Genomic DNA, 19,424 nt, shown 5'->3' with positions numbered 1-19,424 from the left:
AACCAGCATCTTGAATCTCACCCAAAAGCTGCCTGGGGGTCAGTGCAGCTCATGGAACAGTAGTGTTATATTGGTATAATGCTCCAAACTATGTAAATATTCTCCTAGTCACTTGTTGCCTGTAGGGCTGGGGAAAAGCTTAATATCCAGAACTACTTGGTCTTGCCAGGATTAAGTTGAACCTATTCTTCCTCAGAGGGACGCAGTGGCTCAGTGGCTAAGACACTGAGCTTGTTGATTGAAAGGTTGGCATTTCAGTGGTTTGAATCCCTAGTGCCACGTAATGGGATGAACTCCCATTACTTGTCCCAGCTTCTGCCAACCTAGCAGTTCAAAAGCATGTAAAAAATGCAAGTAGAAAAATAGGGACCACCTTTGGTGGGAAGGTAACAGTGTTCCATGCGCCTTTGGCGTTTAGTCATGTCAGCCACATGACCACGGAGACGTCTTTGGACAGTGCTGGCTCTTCGGCTTTGAAACGGAGATGAGCACCACCCCCTAGAGTCGGGAATGACTAGCACATATGTGTGAGGGGAACCTTTACCTTTTTATTCTTCCTCATCCAAACCCCACAGCTTCTAGGCACCAGGAAAGGAGCTCGGCAGCATCACTAGTTGACCCAGGACAAAGATCTACAACTTTTGCTGTTTTCCTGATGCCATGGAATGAGAGAGAGCCATCCTAATCTCAAGGGGAAAAAGCCATAATTCCCACCCTCATGGCTTCCTAGGTTCGGGAGCAGGAATATAAAGGAATGCAAACCATCAGTGCTGATTTTCAATAGATTCTTGTTTGTTAAAAAGATTCTCCTGAAAAACAATTAGATGTTTTAGCACATCCATTAGCTTAATATATTCCAAGAAGGGTCTTCAAAGTCTTATTTTTTTTAAAGACCCTTGAAGATGGTTGATTAAAGCTTTGTCATTTTTTTTATCTGCAGAAACCCTTGTACAATATATTCCACATTTGGACATGATCTACACCAAGACTTTGTTGCAATCAGTGAAGCAAAAGTTATCTCTAGTATTCTCTTGCTTTATTATCTGTCTTATTTTAACAGTTTGATCTTGTATCCTTTTGCCTTTTCTGAAACATGGAGCATCTTTCTTTGTCATCTATCTCTCTACTATTTTGTTGCAAGATCTTCAGCAGTTACAAGGGTTTGATCTTTTGCAATCTATCTTCACTCTTCCTTGTTGGCTAAGACATATATATGCCATTCTTTCCTCAAAGACTTGTTCTATATTTATTGTCATAAAGCTGTTGTAACTGCCTCCTGCGCAGATTTAAACAGTTCAAAAGGTATTTCATCTGCACCTAGGTTTTTTTTTCTTGACAATTTAGTTTATTGCCTAACATGCCTCAATATCTAATGGAATCAGGTACTGTATATATTTTTCTACAAATGTTCCTGAATTTTTTTTTTTACAAATGTTTCTATCACTTTACAATTCCAATGTAAAGGGGTCTGATGGAATCTTCCTTCCTTCCTTCCTTCCTTCCTTCCTTCCTTCCTTCCTTCCTTCCTTCCTTCCTACCTACCTACCTACCTACATTTGATGACCTATATAACCATTTTCAGCAGCCCTCCTCTAGATGACTTGACTAAATGAGCAGAATCTCATCTACATATATTATCTCTTCCAAAATTGTACTGGAATCTTCTGATGTAAATATGCTATAATATTATGCTATGGTTCATTTTCTATTATTGAAATGTTTTCTTAACCATCTTTTATCCACTGGAGTTTTCAGTTAATAAAGCATGAAAATGATTGATGCAATCATATAAATAAAATACAATGGAATTAATAATTGCATGCAAAAATATTCAATATAATAACAATTAAACAAAAGTAGATGATGCATGTAGTTTTCTCCATTTAATATCTGCTCTCTTCATGGACCACACCAGGAAGGCAGATCTATAGTGAGCACTTATTCCTGGCTTTTTAGGACTAATTAGACAGAATCTCAGATGAAGCTTTCTGTGAAGGAAAAGTAAATGGGAGTATTGATGTAATGAAGCCCATTAAACCACCCAGTAAAAAAAAAAAGAAAAATCAGCAAAAATGTTGGCTCATAAAGTTCATGGCCTTGATTGTTTATACAGTAATGCTCAGAATCTGAGAAATAAACAAGATGAGCTGGAATCTTAGATAGGAAGGTTAATGTAATTTGGTAAGACCAAAAGACTTGCTAAGACATTTCCTAGGACTAGAATATTAAAAACTGAAACATAGAATCTGTTCAGAAGAAATAGAAATAATGGGGGTGGGGTGGGGTGCAGAAGTCATGATAAAAGTTTGCATGCCTGATCAGAAATCCAAGTGAATGAGTGACACAAGGTCTGTAAATTAAAAAAACTGGAGGAATGAATGAAATCAATGGTATTATTAGTGTCTAGTATTACCTTCAGAAACAAAAGTAAAGTGTTTAAATGGGCATGAAATAATAATAATAATAATAATAATAATAATAATAATAATAATAATAATAATATATGTATGACTAGTATGACTTGATTGCTTATTTGTACCCTATGACTATCATTAAGTGTTGTACTTTATGATTCTTGAAGAATGTATCTTTTCTTTTTATGTATACTGAGAGCATATGCACCAAAGACAAATTCCTTGTGGGTCCAATCACACTTGGCCAAGAAAGAATTCTATTCTATTCTACTCTATAATCCATCTTGATGTAGTGGTTAGAAACTGGATAGAAACTGGGAGAGTGTGAATTCTAGTCCTGCTTCTGGCATGAAGCCAGCTGATTGACTTGGGCCAGTCACTCTGTTGTAACCCTAGGAAGGAGGAAATGATAGACTACTTCCAAATCCTACCAGTAAACTTCATGGAATTATCTAGGCAATTGAGACTGACTCAAAGGCTACGTGTATGTACTGTATACATTTTGTTCAGAAGGCAAAGGAAGGCACAAAAAGATCAACTGTTCTTGCATTGATATTAACCAATAATTAAGAATTAGTCAAGCAAGGGAAAATAGCAGTACATTAGGAGTAAGTGATTGTATTATGCTAGAATTATTGATCTTAAGTTAAACAAAAGCTGAGTATAGATGAATGTATACCTTGGACTTCAGAATTTTTTTTTCTAATGAACTCAGAACAAGGACAAGTATCAGCCCATGGCAGGAAGTGGTTGTCAGCAGCACGGGCTATTTGTTTATTTATACACATATATACACAGTAAGTGTTAATCTCTGCAAGCATGCAACTCTGAGTGGTACACAACAGCACAAAAACAAGACACCTGGTTCATACTATCGTATGTGGTGGACATGTCAAAAAGCGAAAAAATATTGGACAAAAACACATACATGGCTGGAAAAAATGATAAAACAACATATAGATTTGAAACCAGAGACATTTTTGTTGGGCATTTTACCAGACAAGTATAACAAAGGGAATGTATATCTGATTTTGCAGGTATTGACTTCACCGAGAATAGTATTTGCACAAAAATGGAAAAGTGAAGAGATCCCAACAGATGAAGATATGATTAGAAAAATATTAGAATGTGCAGAAATGGAAAGCTAACACTTACAATTAAGGAAAAGAAAGAATTAATATTTTTTGACTTGGGACTTATTTTATCAATGGCTAGCTGACAAAAAACAGGAGCTAGAAACAAGGAAATATATATATGGAAGGATCAGTGATATAAGGAAGATATGTTAACTTGATTAAACAAATATTATGATTATTATTACTATCAATATTATTATAAATGATATTAATGCAATGAATATTGTTGTAAACACTTTGATTATTATTTCCTAAAATGATTTGTACTCAGACAACATGCTGTTCAATTGAAATTGGAATTTTTGTATGTTATAAAATAAAATAAAATTTAAAAAACCAAAGAAAATATAAGTAATAAAATAATAATGAAACAAAAAGATATACATATGGTGGAATAGCTATTCGAGGAAGGAGAAAAGAGGGAATGGGTTAAGGGGATTTCCAGTCAGTCTTTTCAATCAGATTAGAGCTGGATGAGACCTTGGGGGTCTTCTCGTTCAGCCGCCTGCTCGAGCAGGAGACACTATACCCGTGATGACGAACCTATGGCATGCGTGCCACAGGTGGCACGTGGAGCCATATTGGTGGGCACCTGAGCATTGCCCTAGCTCAGCTCCAGCACGCATGTGCGCACTGGCCAGCTGATTTTTGGGCCTTTTGGGCCCAATGGAAGTTGGCAAATGGGCTGTTTCTGGCCTCCAGAGGGCCTCCAGGGAGGTGGGGAAGGCTGTTTTTGCCCTCCCCAGGCTTCTAGAAAGCCTCTGGAGCCTGGGGAGGGCAAAAAACAGGCCTACCGGGCCCACCATACCATCACATTCCAAAAGCAGGGGGAGCGTGGGGGGGCCACGCACACATGCGTGGGGGGGCAGGGTGCATAGAATTATGGATGTGGGCACCCACGTGCGTGACCATCCTGCACTCCCCCAGCTTTTGGCATGTGATGGCAAAAAGGTTAGCCATCACTGCACTATACCATTTCAGACAACTGACTGTCTAGTCTCTTCTTAAAAACCTCCAGTGACGAAGCACCCACAACTTCTTTTTTTTTCCCAAAAAAGCTTTTATTTTTATTTCTCATAAACACATTTACATGTACAGTCATTTATCCATCATTTTTCATTCATCTTATCTTTTAACTTTCATTTTTCATTTTTACTTTTTCGAGACTGCTGTTTTACCATTTACCTTTACCACAACCTTTCTTCTTCTCCTCCCCTTCTCTTCCTTTCTCTTCCTCTTTCTACTTTCTTCATTCTTCCTCTCCTTCTCTTTCCTACTTCCCCTTCCCTTCCCCCACTCCTCTCTTCTTCCCCCCTTCTAGCCTTCTCTTCTGCTCCTCTTTCCCCTCCCTTTTCTTCCTCTCCTTTTCCCTTTCTTCTTTCTCTCCTTCTCCTCTCCTCTCTTCTCCCTTCCTCTCTCTTGTTGTTTCCCTTTTCAGTTCAATCTAAAATGGTATTCGAGCAGCCCAGATTTTCTATTTATCTTTATTCTCATTTCAATTTCATATTTGATTTGATTAATATTTATTTTTATTTCCTCATTTGTGTACATTTTTATAACATCTCACTTTTTTCCCTTTTAAACCCCCTCCCTTTCTCCTTTTATTTGGCATCATCTTGGTGTCTCTACAATTTCTGAAGGAAAGCCATTCCACTGATTAATTGTTCTCACTGTTAGGAAGTTTCTCCTTAATTCTTGGTTGCTTCTCTCCATCCATTGTCTTGGCTTCTGGTGCTTTGCTAAATAAGTTAACTGCCTCTTTGTGGCAGCCCCTGAAATACTGGAATACTGCTATTATGTCACCCCTAGTCCTTCTTTTTTCTAGGCTAGTCATATCCAATTCCTGCAACTGTTCTTCACATGTTTTAGTCTCCAGGCCTTTAATCAGCCTAGCTGCTCTTCTCTTTCTTGTTCCTCTTTTCTTTGTAGTTGCTCTTCTCTTTTTCATTGATGCCTATGAAGATTCAAAAACAGATCATGAAGTGATTGATATGTGAGCAACTTGAAACCAAGGTGGTAATTAGTGAATTCAGCATGCCAGATTAACTTTGAGTTTTGATCAGATAGCTTCTGTTTGTAGATATTTCGTAAATATAGTGTTTAATTTTTTTTTATACAGTATTATATTTCAGCAAAGGATTTGACAGAATACCTCATGACATTCTAATAAGAAGCTAGATAAGTGTGGGTTGAATGACATGGCAATGGAGTGGAAAGCCAGCTGGCTCAAAGAAGGCTCATTGATGGTTCCTTGTCAAATTTGAGTGAGTTATTGAGCAGGAGGCCCCAAGTGAGCTGAAGGCTGAAATGATCTTTCCACTCTGCAGGGCCCTTCCAACTTTCTACAATTCCATGGTTTTTAGTTTTTAAAGCTTTGCCAAAATGAACATCCTATAGATCAGCATCGAAATAAGATGCAGTAAATAAAATAATACAATCATGTAGATAGAGCAGTAGACCTTTCTTCTTGCAAATAACTCTCATAGAACTACATGTTTTCAAATTCTTGGTATTAGGAAGGGAATAATTTTCCTTCACACTGAATTTACAGCATGGAGAAAAAGATGGAGAAAAAAGATAAAGTTAAAGATTTCCTTTGACTCTTTATACAACAGATAGACAGGTAGTTTTCTCTATCAACAGTAGGGAAGTTACTAATTGGAGAGAATACCTGTGGCTCAGGATGGAACATGGAGTCCTTCGTGCTCTTTGAGCTTGGTTGTTTTCTTACAGACATTTCATTATCCAGCTAGGTAACATCTTCAGTGTCAAGTTCAGAATGGAGCAAAGACTCCACGGTATGGAAGTTGATTAATGTTGCCTTTTTCTAAGATTTTTAGCAATTTCCAGTCTGGTTTATAACCCTAGGATTTCCTAGTCACATCCTATTCTAGTACTATTCTAGTACTATTTAGGTCCACTCCTGGTTAGCTTTTTGATTGCCTAGGTTGGGTGACAGCAACCTGTGGCTCTGGAGCCGCATGTAGCTCTTTGGGCCCTCTGCTGTGGCTCCCTGTTGGGTGATCCCACCACTGGCTGTCCCCCCTCCTCGCCTTCCCCTCCTAGTCACTCCTCACCTGGCCTGAGAAGATAAGGGCGATGGTGGGGGATGGAGAAGCGGCCGGGGCAAATAAAGAGAGACGGGGAGAGAGAGAGACATACAGAGAGATGGGGAGAGAGAGAGGGAGAGAGGGGGGGAGGGAGAGAGGGAGAGAGATGTCAAAAGGGTTTTGTGGTTCCCAGTGTTTTTTAACAACCGGTTCTCTGCCCTAATGACCTGCTGGGTAGGCATAGCTAGGGGTGGAAGTGAGTGACGTTGAGTTGGCCATGCCCACCCAGGTTTTGTGGCTCCCAATGTTTTCTTTTCTGTGGGAAATGGGTCCAAATGGCTCTTTGAGTGTTTAAGATTGCAGACCCCTGGCCTAGGTGCTGGGACTTATAGGGGATGGACAATTTCAAATAGTTTTTCAGCAGTAGAAGATATTAAATATATCTGGAAATAGGATTGACCCCATATATTTGGAAAATAACAATATTGAAAAATGCACATCTTCTGTACTAATAAATATTGATATCCTTTACTTGCTCTAAATATTTTCTACAAAAAGGGCAACTTAAATTTTTATACAGTAAGTACTGTATTTTTCGCTCCATAAGATGCACTCCCCCCCAAAAGTGGGTGGAAATGTCTGTGAGTCTTTGGTGAATAGCATCCAGGCTGTGGTGGCGGGGTCCTTTTACAGTGTTCAACTCTGCCTCTTCTGTCTTTGTCATTGTCCACCATTTCTGTCTCTTTTCCGCAGTGCAGGAGTCAATAGGCAGAGCTGGCACATGAGAAGACACCTTTCTTCTCAGGTCCTCTCAGGCTCCACCTGAATTTTTTTTTGTCTTGTTTTCCTCCTCTAAACCTCGGTGCGTCTTATGGTCAGGTGCGTCTTATGGAGTGAAAAATACGATATATTATAAATACAAATAGAAATTCCATCTAACATGACATTTCATGTATATGTGGTTTTCTCTTCAGGCTAAATAACTGTGATATTTTAGAATTCTTTTTAAAACTAGTAAAATTATCAAGGGATTTCATGTTTCTATATGTGGTGAATTCAGAGGTTTTTCTATAACCCAAGATGAATAGTGCAATTTTCAACAAGGTCAAAGAGCCATTATTAACTGAATGAAATTTCTGCTGTGGTCGAAGGAGAGTTTGAACATCCCTTACTGTTATAATGCCTGTTTCTTTTCAAAATTTATCATTCAGCCTTCAAAATTAAACTGCACATAATCAGTCTCCTTTCTTTTAGTGGTTCAGTCTTAATTTTACAGAACTTCAGGTATCTTGCTGTTAGTCATCTTAATACTTCATCAGAATAAATATGTTATCAGATTTTAGTTTCAGTCTAAAGGAAAAGTATGCAGAATGCCTGCATTTTGGTTTCAATAGATGAAGATGACAAAAATAGTAGAAAATTCCGTGAGCTGTCAGATTCAATGAAGGATTGAATTATTTTTCTATATCTTTTTACCATCTGGAAGTATGTATGACTGTAGAACGCAAATTTTTCTCAATGAGCTCAATAATATTGATAGTTTTCAAAATGCCACCTTGAAAACTAAATAATAGATGAGCTAAAATTATAGTCTTAAATTCAATCTTCAGATAAAAAACCATTACCTGCATTCCCATTTTGAGTATATAATGCTTTCTTCACTCAGTTCTTCAAACCATTTAAAACACCCAATCTAAAGTAATGTTGCTTAACATTTGATCTAATACGTTCCCAGGGATTGAAGGTGGAAATGGCTGGCTATGGAAATTGGGTTAACTCATTTGGAACTAAGTGGAATTATCAGAAGGAGCAGGTTAAATGCTTTGGGATTCACTGTCTTTCGGGTGGCACCTCTTTTATCAGCAGTTCTATAACCTATTGAAAGTTCCTATTCTTATGCTATATTTATGGGGGAGGGGGTTAGGTTGCTGATTTTTGTTTGGTCCTCTGTTTTAAGAAGTTCAGGTCAGAGCCCTCAGAATAATGCATAAATGGATGCTGGTTTTAAGAATAAAATCAGAACAGAATTGAAGTTGAAATCAGCAGGTAGAAATCAGAGGCAAAGAAAGACATTATGGACCCATATGAATCTGGAAAGAGACATGACAGAGAATGTACTATTTGCCATAAAATTTCCCATTTCTTAAAAATTGTCATGGGGTATTTAAAGGAGTTGTTTAGGACAAAAAAAAAACTTTTCTGCCTCCCCCGCCCCCCAAAAAAGAGAGAAGCCAATGCAATTGGAACTCATTGTCTTAAAAAAAACCCTATATCGTTACTGATGGATTTCACTTTGCCAATAACTTAACAACAGTGTAAATCAGTTAAGTCAATGAAATTCTATTGCACTTGAGTCAGTAGTAAATCAGGACCCATTATCTCCTGAAATAACTTGGTTTCATAATTACAAGAGAAACAGGAACATCTATACAAGTGAAATTAAAATGTAAAAGAACCGAACCACCAATGAGAGTTTTCAAACAGTAGCACAGTAAGTAACGGCATCCAAGGTTAAAATTGGCAATATAAAAAATGTTGTATACTACAGAACCAAATTATTGTTTACCTTCAGGTTTACTCAAACAAATTTAAAACATATCCAACTCAATTTAATATCTCTCCAGAGTAGATCTATAATTTATGTACACAATGTGCTCATTGTTTATTCATTCTTACAAAAACCTTTATTGTAAGTTAACGAAGTGATTGCTGATTCACTATTATTTTTCTGTAGCCCACAAAGAGTCAAGTGCTCTATCTTCTCAGTTCTGCTTCCATAAGGGTGATGATGATGAAGATGATGGAAAAAGAGAAAATATAAAAGAGAGAGACCTGACAATTAAAAGAGGGAGATGGAAAAGATCTTGTGAATCATTCCTGTAGTTATTGGTGCAGTAGACAAAATATCAATAGCTTAAATAAAAATTTACAAGAACTTAATATTCTAGCTGTATCAGCTGCAGATTTACAGAAAACTGATTTTGCAGAGTGCATGTTATGTCTTATGACATTATTTGGATAATTTCTGGGCTAGAAATTTCCAAAAAACACCAGTCAAATATTTGATTTTTTTTTGGTGTGAATACAAGATAGTGAAGGAGGAGGAAGAGGAGGAGGAGGAATAAAACAAACTGATAAACTTTGAGCCCATAATAAACCAAAAATACTGTACTTTGTTACAAAGAAACAAGTTTGGGTAGTTTGACATTGCAAAAGGAGGATACAGAAAGGTCCATGTCCCAAAGGTGCTTTTTCAAGAGGCAGTTGGACTTTCTGGTTTTTCTTTGAAGACATTTCACTTCTCATCCAAGAAGCTTCTTCAGCTCTGGCTGCATGGTGGGGAATGGAAGGAAAATCCTTCCATTTTCATTCCATCCTTCCATCCAGTCAGAGTTGAAGAAGCTTCTTCGATGAGCAGCGAAACATCTTCGAAGAAAAACCAGAAAGTCCAACTGCTTTTGAAAAAACATCTTTGGGACAACCATAACTTGGATGACTGAGAATCTCCATAGACAGAAAGGTCAATGAGAAAGAACTAAAAAAGTATGAAACATGTGCTCAATCTCTATTTGAAAAAAATTATATTTTCAGATAGAGATTGAGAGAGAGTGGGGGGGGGGGGGAAGTCACATTAATGTCAGTAGTGGTCAGTGTGTTTGGTGCCATACCAAAAGTTCTTGGAGAAGCACTTGGACACAATAAGAATAGAATTTTTGCTTATCATTTACAAAATGTTGTATACCTCGGAACCACACATTTATTATGACAATATTTTTAAATATCCCAGATCCTGGGAAAAGAGTTTGATAGTTAAAAGTACCAAATTTTGTCTGACGTGGTGTAGAGTTTCCTGCCTAGGCAGGGGGTTGGACTAGAAGACCTCCAAGGTCCCTTCCAACTATTCTATTCTATTCTATTCTATTCTATTCTATTCTATTCTATTCTATTCTATTCTATTCTATTCTATTCTATTCTATTCTATTCTATTCTATTCTATTCTATTCTATTATTAATTTCCAGTCAGAATTATTTGGTAGGCTGTGTGTAAACTGTAATATAACAATAACAATAAAAGTAAGATAGCTATCGTCAACTTTGTTGGAGATTACAACTTCAAACAATCTGAATCAGCATAGCCATAGAACAAAGGTAAGAAAACGGTGGCTGGAATAATATCTGCTCTTTTAAGTTGATTATTTCTTACAAGATAATGACCATCCCAGATAAGAGTGCACAGGTCAAAGGTAAACTCATAAATCCATAAATGATTGGTTCACAATCTATAGGCTCATTACATGTGAGGAAAACCCACATATGCATAGGAAAAGGAAAAGGGTTGTACAGCCTACTCTTCAGTCTGCCTTTAGCCTACCCTTCAGTCAAGGATATATGATAGATGTGTTCCCCTGATAGACTCTTCAATCAAGCTCAAATCTGCTCTTCTGATTATGAGAATAGACTTTCTGAAACTTGGTTACTAAAAATTACATACCATATTTTTTGCTCCATAAGACACACTCCCCCCCTCCCAAAAGTGGTGCCGGTCCTTTGGTGAATAGCAGCCAGGCCGTGGCAGTAAAGTCCTTTTACAGTGCTGAACCCCGCCTCTTCTTTGTCATTGCCCACCTCTTCTGTCTCTTTCCCGCAGTGCAGGAGTCAATAGGCAGAGCTGGCACATGAAAGGACACCTATCTGTGGTCCTCTCAGTCTCTGCCTGATATTTTTTGTCTTGTTTTCCTCCTCTAAACCTAGGTGCGTCTTATGGTCTGGTGCGTCTTATGGAGCAAAAAATATGGTAATCCCTGAACCAAAGAGAATAGAAGCAACTCATCTATATTATCATAATTATCATCTACAATGTAAATCAAAGCAATGCTGGCCTCTTACACATTTTCCTTTAAAAAAAAAAGGAGTCAAAATTCAGTCAATTAAAGTCCACAAATGGAGATCAGACAGCTAATAAGAGGAATGAGCAGAAGGCATTAGCAAGAATTAATGCCAAATCTCAGATATTAGAAATCTGAACATGAACTTTCCAGTAAGCTGCGGAATACAACATTGTGACTTCCATGGTGTTAGATGAACATGGATATCAAAACAACCTTGAAAGGGATTTGAAATAGGGACTGTTTTGGGGGGATAAGCAAGAGACAGACAAGAAACATGCTTTGTATGTGAAATTAAAATGTAGCATATTGATAGAGTTAGATTAACAAGCCAGGTCCTAAAATAATGCTATCAAATCTGTACTGCAAAAATCAAATGGCTGTCAGATGACAGCAATGTTAAAGAGGTTTGTCTGCTTTTAAAGAAGCTGTCATCTAGTGGTCATCAGGATTTTTGCAGTATCCATTGGATAGTACTAGCCCAGGCCTGTCAAACTCGCAGCCTGCAGGCCAGATGCGTCACGTGCTGGCCACACCCATGTCTGGTTTAAGTAAGGGGGAAAAAGTTATGATACATCATGTGATGACCCCATGATGATGCGAGTTTCACACCTCTGCGCTAGCCTGCAAGTTAATTAGTTATTAATTGATTGATGAAATGATTACCTGAAGGCTTATTAGCTGCTACTAATTTACAGATGAAATATTTGTCTTGCAACTAAGTGGCTGATTAATAATTCAGTTATGCATTGATTTGTAGCTACTAACATTTCTATTATGAAAAGAAGAATTTAAAAATGTTTGGGTCTGTAAACTTCTAACACTTTGGGAAGGAAAGAATGTCTGTGAAATATGAAGCCTATTCTAGATAGATGACTGTTCGTGCCACTTCCTACTTTTGATGTCATTCTAAATCTTGTCTTACCAGCACAATTCCAGGTAATCAACTTTAAGACTATTAAATTCAGCAACAGAATGATAATTTGGGAAAGTCTGCAGCTCAAGGATGAAGCCAATCAGTTGAGGCATCTTCCAAGACCCTAAACCCATTCTTTTTTCAACTGAGCACAGGGGTCTAGGATAATTCTCCTCTGGGTTCTGCCAGATTGGTGGCAGAAGGTGAAAATGGAATTGAAAATTTAAGTACATGTTTTATTCCATTTTACTTATTTAGATTTATATGGATTCTTCTTACTTTATCTACAACAACACTGAACAGCTCACAGCAATAACGCTTGTGTCTTTTCCTTTGTTGGAAATACAATAAAAATCATGGCAGGGCTGTATCAGATGGTTTGCTATTTATCTTTCTTGTTGAAAACGAATCTTCAGATGAGATTACTGTACTGTGTTGTGGACTAGCTTTAATAATGATTTGGGAACTCATGTAGAATGGGCAGCAATAAGACTTTCAGCGTTCATCAAGTGAAACACATTTCATGGCCTTTATACTTGTTTTACTGGTTGCCTGATGGTTTATAGCATCTATTTAAAGCTTTAGACTTGGTTTTTGTAGTGGAATCAGACAGAAAATGAACTGTAGTGGAGTACATTCTTTTCTTAATTTTTTTTTTATTATTGAAAAGTTTTACAAAAAAGAAAAAAAAATTCCCCCCCCTGTTCCCCCCACCCTTTACCCCCCTTCATCCCACCCTCCCTCCCCCGACTTCCCAGAGCAAAATACAAGGTATTTCATTTAGTCAAACATAAATTAGATTAATCTACTTGTCCTCAAAGTACTACCTCCCCCACTGAAATCTTAACTCCACTATCGATAACCAAATACTTCTAATACTAACAGTCATTCATAAGCTATTGATATTTTCTTGTCTGATACTTATTTTGAATATAATCAATCCATCTTCTCCATTCCGATACGTATCTTTCTTGCGTGTGGTCCTTCAAGTACGCCGAGATTTTCGCCATTTCTGCTAGGTTTGTTACTTTCAATGTCCATTCTTCAATAGTAGGCAAAGAGTCTTTCTTCCAATATTGAGCTATCAGCAGCCTAGCTACTGATATTAAGTTCAAAATCAATTTAGTCTTTGAAACTGTACAGTCTGTAGTTATACCCAATAGAAACAATTGAGGAGTAAATTTCAACCTTCTTTTCAAAATGTTCTGCATCACCCACCAAATTTTTATCCAGAATGCCTTGATTTTCTTGCAAGTCCACCATATATGATAATAGGTTGCATCATTACATTCACATCTCCAACATTTAGCTTGCAAATTCGAGTACATACATGATAATTTCTTAGGATCTAAGTGCCTTCTATAAAACATTTTATAAAAATTCTCTCTCAAATTTTGTGCTTGCGTAAATTTAACATTTCTGACCCAAATCTTTTCCCACGTTTCCATCATCACTGGTTCCTGAAAGTTTTGTGCCCATTTAATCATACAATCTTTAACCAATTCAGTTTCTGAGTCTATTTCCAGTAATGCATTATACAACCTTTTAATATGCATCTGGCTTTGACCTCTAATCTGTTTCACCAAGTTTTCCTCATTTTGCATAACCCCAATTTTTTGATCCTCCCTCCATCTAGCTTGGAGCTGACCATACTGAAACCAAGTAAAAATAATCCCTTCTTCTTTTAATTCATCTAAAGATTTCAATTGCAATTTACCCCTTTCCAAAAAAAGAAGCTCTTTATAAGTAATCACCTCTATTCTTTGCTCTGTACTTATATTTTCTATTACATGTCTGGGGTTTGCCCATATAGACATTCTTTTCCTAATTTTAATATACATGTGTAAATATTTTAATCACCCATCTGAAGTATTCTGCAATGGTGGGATCTGCTTACCAGCAATCTGGCCACTGCATTTTCTACTAGCTACAATGTCCAGGTTCTAATCAAAGGCTGTGCCACACAGAGCACACTGCAGTAATCCAGTTGTGTGCTCATCAAGGAATCAGTCACTTTTGCCAAAGACTCTTGAATGCAGGTAAAGATGGATTCTTTATCCCAGCCATAGCACCCACTTGCTACATAAGCAAGAGTTGTCAGTCCAACAGTACCTTGGACACAGACTGGTCTTTCAGGGGAGTGTGATCCTGTATTTCGTGTAAGGCAAGATGTTTGTGCATGAACAACAGCACCATGTTGCTAGGGTTTAGTGTGAGATTATTCCTTTTTGGGTAGATCCTAGCAGCATCCATGGACCAATACAAGACTGTTCCAAGCCATGGTGGAGATATAGAACTAAGTATACTTATACAGAATTTGAAAAGAAATGGGCATTAATTTATCCATTTTTGTAGAATACCAATATTGCCACAGAAGTCAAGCGAAGGAGTAAAGAAGGACTAGTGGAAGTTAGTAAAGACTAAGTAAGTTTTTTGGATACTAACATTACTAATACTAACATTTAGTAAAGATATTCTTCCTTCAAAAATATTCCATCAAGTTGTTAAATTTTCTAAAAAGGTTAATATTATTCCAATGCCACAGTCTCTCCATCCACCCTCCCCCCACCCCCCGTTCCATAAATCCACCAGTGAGTTGCTTTCAGACTGATTTAAACTCGGTATGTCAAGTTCATTGATCATTCTCTTAAGCACAGAAGGAGACTACAGTTAGATTACATGACCATGAGATATTTCACTGGATTGCTCTAGAGGAGGAAGAAAATGGCTAGAGTAAGTGTCATCTCCTATCTGGAACAAATGATGAAGGGAGAAGTACTGGGAAGTTTGAAGGTCATAATACAGGAAAGGATGCCATAGTTATTTCAGATAAAGTTGCAAATTCTAAAAACATTGATATCTAGGTATAAAACCCAACACCATCATGAATGTTTAAGAAATAGAAAAATCAGAAAAGTATAAGCTGATTGTGAGCTTGACTAATTATAACTATAGCCGACCTCTCTTCTTTGAGTTATAAATCTTGCACTTTCTGTTGTTAACCCCAATACCTTGTGTTTGAATCCTCATCCTTTGTGCTCTCTACTTTGTAATGATAGTCCCATGTAATTATTTTACTTTGCAGAATTGATGTCATGATCAAATGTCGAGTTCTGCTCCTGCATCTGGATTTGGGATTTGTGGAGCTTTCTGACTGTAATAAATTTGGTCTGGATTAGACAGATCTGATTGGGAAGTTCTTGTAGCTTTCTGAGTTTGCTTATTCAGTCACAGACTTTTTATTCATCAGTGTGAGTGAATGTGAGGTTTGTAACCTGTTTATATATAGTAGCTTGCCCTGCCAGTTTTGGTGGGAGTATGGTTTCCTTCTGACTGATTTCTTAATTAAACTGTTGTTTTCTGCCTCTTTTATTATCTGGTGTTGTTTGCTACTTATTTGAGTAGTGCTTGCCGGAGGAGATGTGTTCTAGTCTTTTTGTTTCCTTCTTAGGTTTTTTATTGTTTCTTTGAAGGCAATATTAATGTGGTTTATGCATCTGTTGATGGTTGATTTGCCTAACTACCAAGTTTCCAGGATTTCCTAGGCATATTTGGACTTGATCTAAAATGCTAATGGTTTCCTGGTTGAAACTGTGCTTTATTTTGTCAGTACGTTGTGAGTCATGTTTTCTGATTGCTAGTTGATGTTTATGGATGGGATATGCTAGTCTTTTGTTTACCCGGCCTACATAGTTGGTGTTACAGTACTTTCATTGTATATTTTAGATGACTCCTGTTTCATTTTTTTCCAGGTTACCAAGTCTTTTGGTAGGCTTAAGATGTTTTAGAGGGCTTCAGTTGATTTGTGTGCTGCAGCCATTATGATAGTCTATTAGTTATTTCTGTGATTTTTTGATGTATGGGAGTGTTTTGTTTCATAGGTTGTACTATTTGTGCTGTAGCAGGTTTTGTAGTAAAGCTCTTTTTGATAAAGTTGTGTGGATATCCATTTTGTTGGAATATATTGTATTGGTGATCTGTTTCCTTTTTCCATTGTTCTGGGTTGATGCAGTGCATTTTCTGAATAATGTTCTTAAACACTTTCTTTTGTGTAAAATTGGGTTATTGCTTTGGTCATGGAGGATTTGGTTGTTGTGGGTTTTTTTTCTGATTGTCTTGGGTTTCTAATTTATCATCATTTCATCTGCTATTGAGGAAGGTCTGATTGCCTATTGATCACCAATGACCTGAATAGGAGATAAGGGTTACAAATGAAACATGGGAACGGAGATCAAATACCATCTATCAATCTGGATTCCTGTCCCCTTCTTCACTATACTCAGATTTCATGCCAGGCATGCCGATATATTCTGACTCTGAAGATACTTAGCTCTACAGTCAGGAAATTGCTTACATGAAGAACTCATAGGCATAACAAGACTAGATTAATTGCTTTATTGCAGACAAGATGGAAGCCATATTTATGCAGAAATTTAGCCTATTGCAGAGCACAGAAAGCAGCTCTTTGCATATGTAAAGTTTAAATTCTAGTCTCTTCCATCTCTTTGAGTGAATAGAAATTTGGCTGGCCTTGAGATTTGGGTACATCTACACAACGTTTACACAATTATTCTGCCTAGCTTAACAACGGATGTTTCTTCTCTCCCCAGCTTCAGGGTTACATTTATGCAGCAAAGTCATACAAGTCTTAAAAAGCAGGGCTTAATCATAATAGCTCGTCACATTCATAGATATATGAGTGAACTTTAGCTATTCAAGAGCCATTCCACATTATAGTTATTTTATGATCAAATGTATCTGTCTGTATATCATAGGCAACCATCCGCTATACCATTCATTAGTTACTTAAATAATATTTAATCACTTTGCCAGAGTCTTAATTTTACCTTTTTAATTAATTATGAGACAGTATGAACAAATCTTGCAGATACTTCCTTGTCGTGTATTATTTAAACCGTAATTATAGCCATTTTGTATTTTGCTCTGATAAGACAGTGACTCAGCTTCTGACAGCTTCTTTCAGAGCCTGGGTTTTTATGATTTCATTCTTTGAACTGTATCTTTTGAAACACCATTATGAATGCAAGTTAGTGTCTTGTGGAAAACGTCTGATGAATTTGATGTTAAAAGAAGGAGGTGGGGTAAAAAAGGTACCTGTGAAAGGGAAAAAAGAGAGCTAGAAAGAAAAAAAGAGAATGTTTTCAAGGTACAGAGGGGAAAAACATTGTCTTTCCCTACCGACCAAAGGGTTGAAGGGTTGAAACCCACATCCAACTTTGCTGTTGTCTTTATTTAAGATTCTTTAGTTGCCTGCAATCATTATGAAAGCAATCATCTAAAAAGAAAACTTGATAAAAATATACCAGTGTCTCAAAATGGCTATGACTGACTCATCAGGACTAATCAAATTGCTATGAGTCATCACTACAGTAACAACATCATTGTCTGATATGCATTCATTAAAATAAATAATTAGTACAAAAATGTAAGTAAACAATGTAGTTGGCTTAAGAATACTAGAATTTTTATATTTATCTCATTGTTAAAATGTTGCGAGCAACATTTGTTTATCTAGCCATTTATCTATCAATCATAGAAAAATCTGTAGCACAAAATGTTTTCTTTCACATCGGTGTCTTATGTCATACTTTCTAAGTTTGATTCTTAAATAAATATTTATAGACCTTGAAGAGTTTGCTTAAGTTAGTGTTTTAATAAAATGGATGTTTTAAAAAGCCAGCACCTTCAATTTTTGTCGGAGGATATTATTTGATAAGGTTATGCAGCATTTTGAGGACAAAAATATTGCTTGGAACATGTTACAGTGCTCACATCCCATCTCTTTGTAACCTCATAAACCTAATGTATTGTTCTGTCCCCCTTCCCCACACAGGCAAACACACAACCAGGCATGCCTGCCAAGATTTTATTAAGCAATCAGACTAGAAACCCTTGCAGATAAGAGTTTTGGCAGTAAACTGCGAAAACTGCCTGCCAAGTCAGTTTTCACTCACAGTAAGCAAGAGAGAGTTTATCCTCAGTCCGGTTCAGTAGCAAAAATTAATCCACGAAGCAAAAGTTAGCCAAGGTCCAATCCAAATATGCACAAGTCAGATTTCAGGCAAAGCGATGTGACTCTCAGGTTTTTAACTTTGACCATTACAAAGCCTGAAGAGCAATCACACCCACTTTTATTCCTTGTGGGATGTGGCTCAGTGACTCAGCTCAATCTCTGGCCCTCCCACACCTCTTTCGTTGCTATGCATGCTTCTCCCTCCAATGCTGCCTAGGATCAAGCCAGGATTCACCATCCTCGCTCCCTACCTGTTGTTGTTCCTATATGCTTTCCTCCTGGCATATCCCAGGCTGTTCCTCTTGGCCTTCGGATGGAACCTGAGGCATTGCCAGAGAGGAGGGTCCTGGAGAGGGAGGCCTTATCAGTTCCTCCCCATCACCTTCTGAGTCCTCTTCCTCTGTTAGGACAGGCTCGGGAGTCGGGGTCACAACATGTATCTTTTCTCAGGTTCAAAATAACACTGCAGAGCGCCCCAACCTATCCCAGAAAGAGGCAGCTTATAAACCTTATAAACCTCCAAGTGTCCTCAACGACTCTCAGAAAGAATGCTAACAACCAGATGACTGCAAGGAATATAAATCCTTCCATCTTCCACCATTCAGTCAAAACTGAAGAAGTTTTTGGGATGAGAAGCGAAACGTCTTCAAGCAAAGACAAAGTCCAGTTGCTTTTTGAAAAAGCACCTTTGAGACAACCATGACCTGGATGACTGAGAATCTGCATAGACATTTAACCTCATGATGATGCTATGTGAGATCCAAAGCATTGCTTATTATTTGATGTTGTCATTTGGTTATTTAATGTTATTCCACAGGAAGCCAAAATCAAGGCAAAGCGACATCCAGCATGTCATGACAAACAAAATAAAAGTTTATTTTTAGGACATTTCCTCCTGATTTTGTAAACATGACAGGGGCCAGATTCAGTTTTTCACATTTTCACATTTTCACATTTTCACATTTTCACATTTTCACATTTTATTTTA

This window comes from Pituophis catenifer, unplaced genomic scaffold (assembly GCF_029215685.1).
Source record: "Pituophis catenifer annectens isolate HBS135680 unplaced genomic scaffold, rPitCat1.0.hap2 SCAF_1, whole genome shotgun sequence".
NCBI lineage: Eukaryota > Metazoa > Chordata > Lepidosauria > Squamata > Colubridae > Pituophis > Pituophis catenifer.
The sequence above is the reverse complement of the archived record's forward strand: the minus strand, read 5'-3'. Positions refer to the sequence as shown.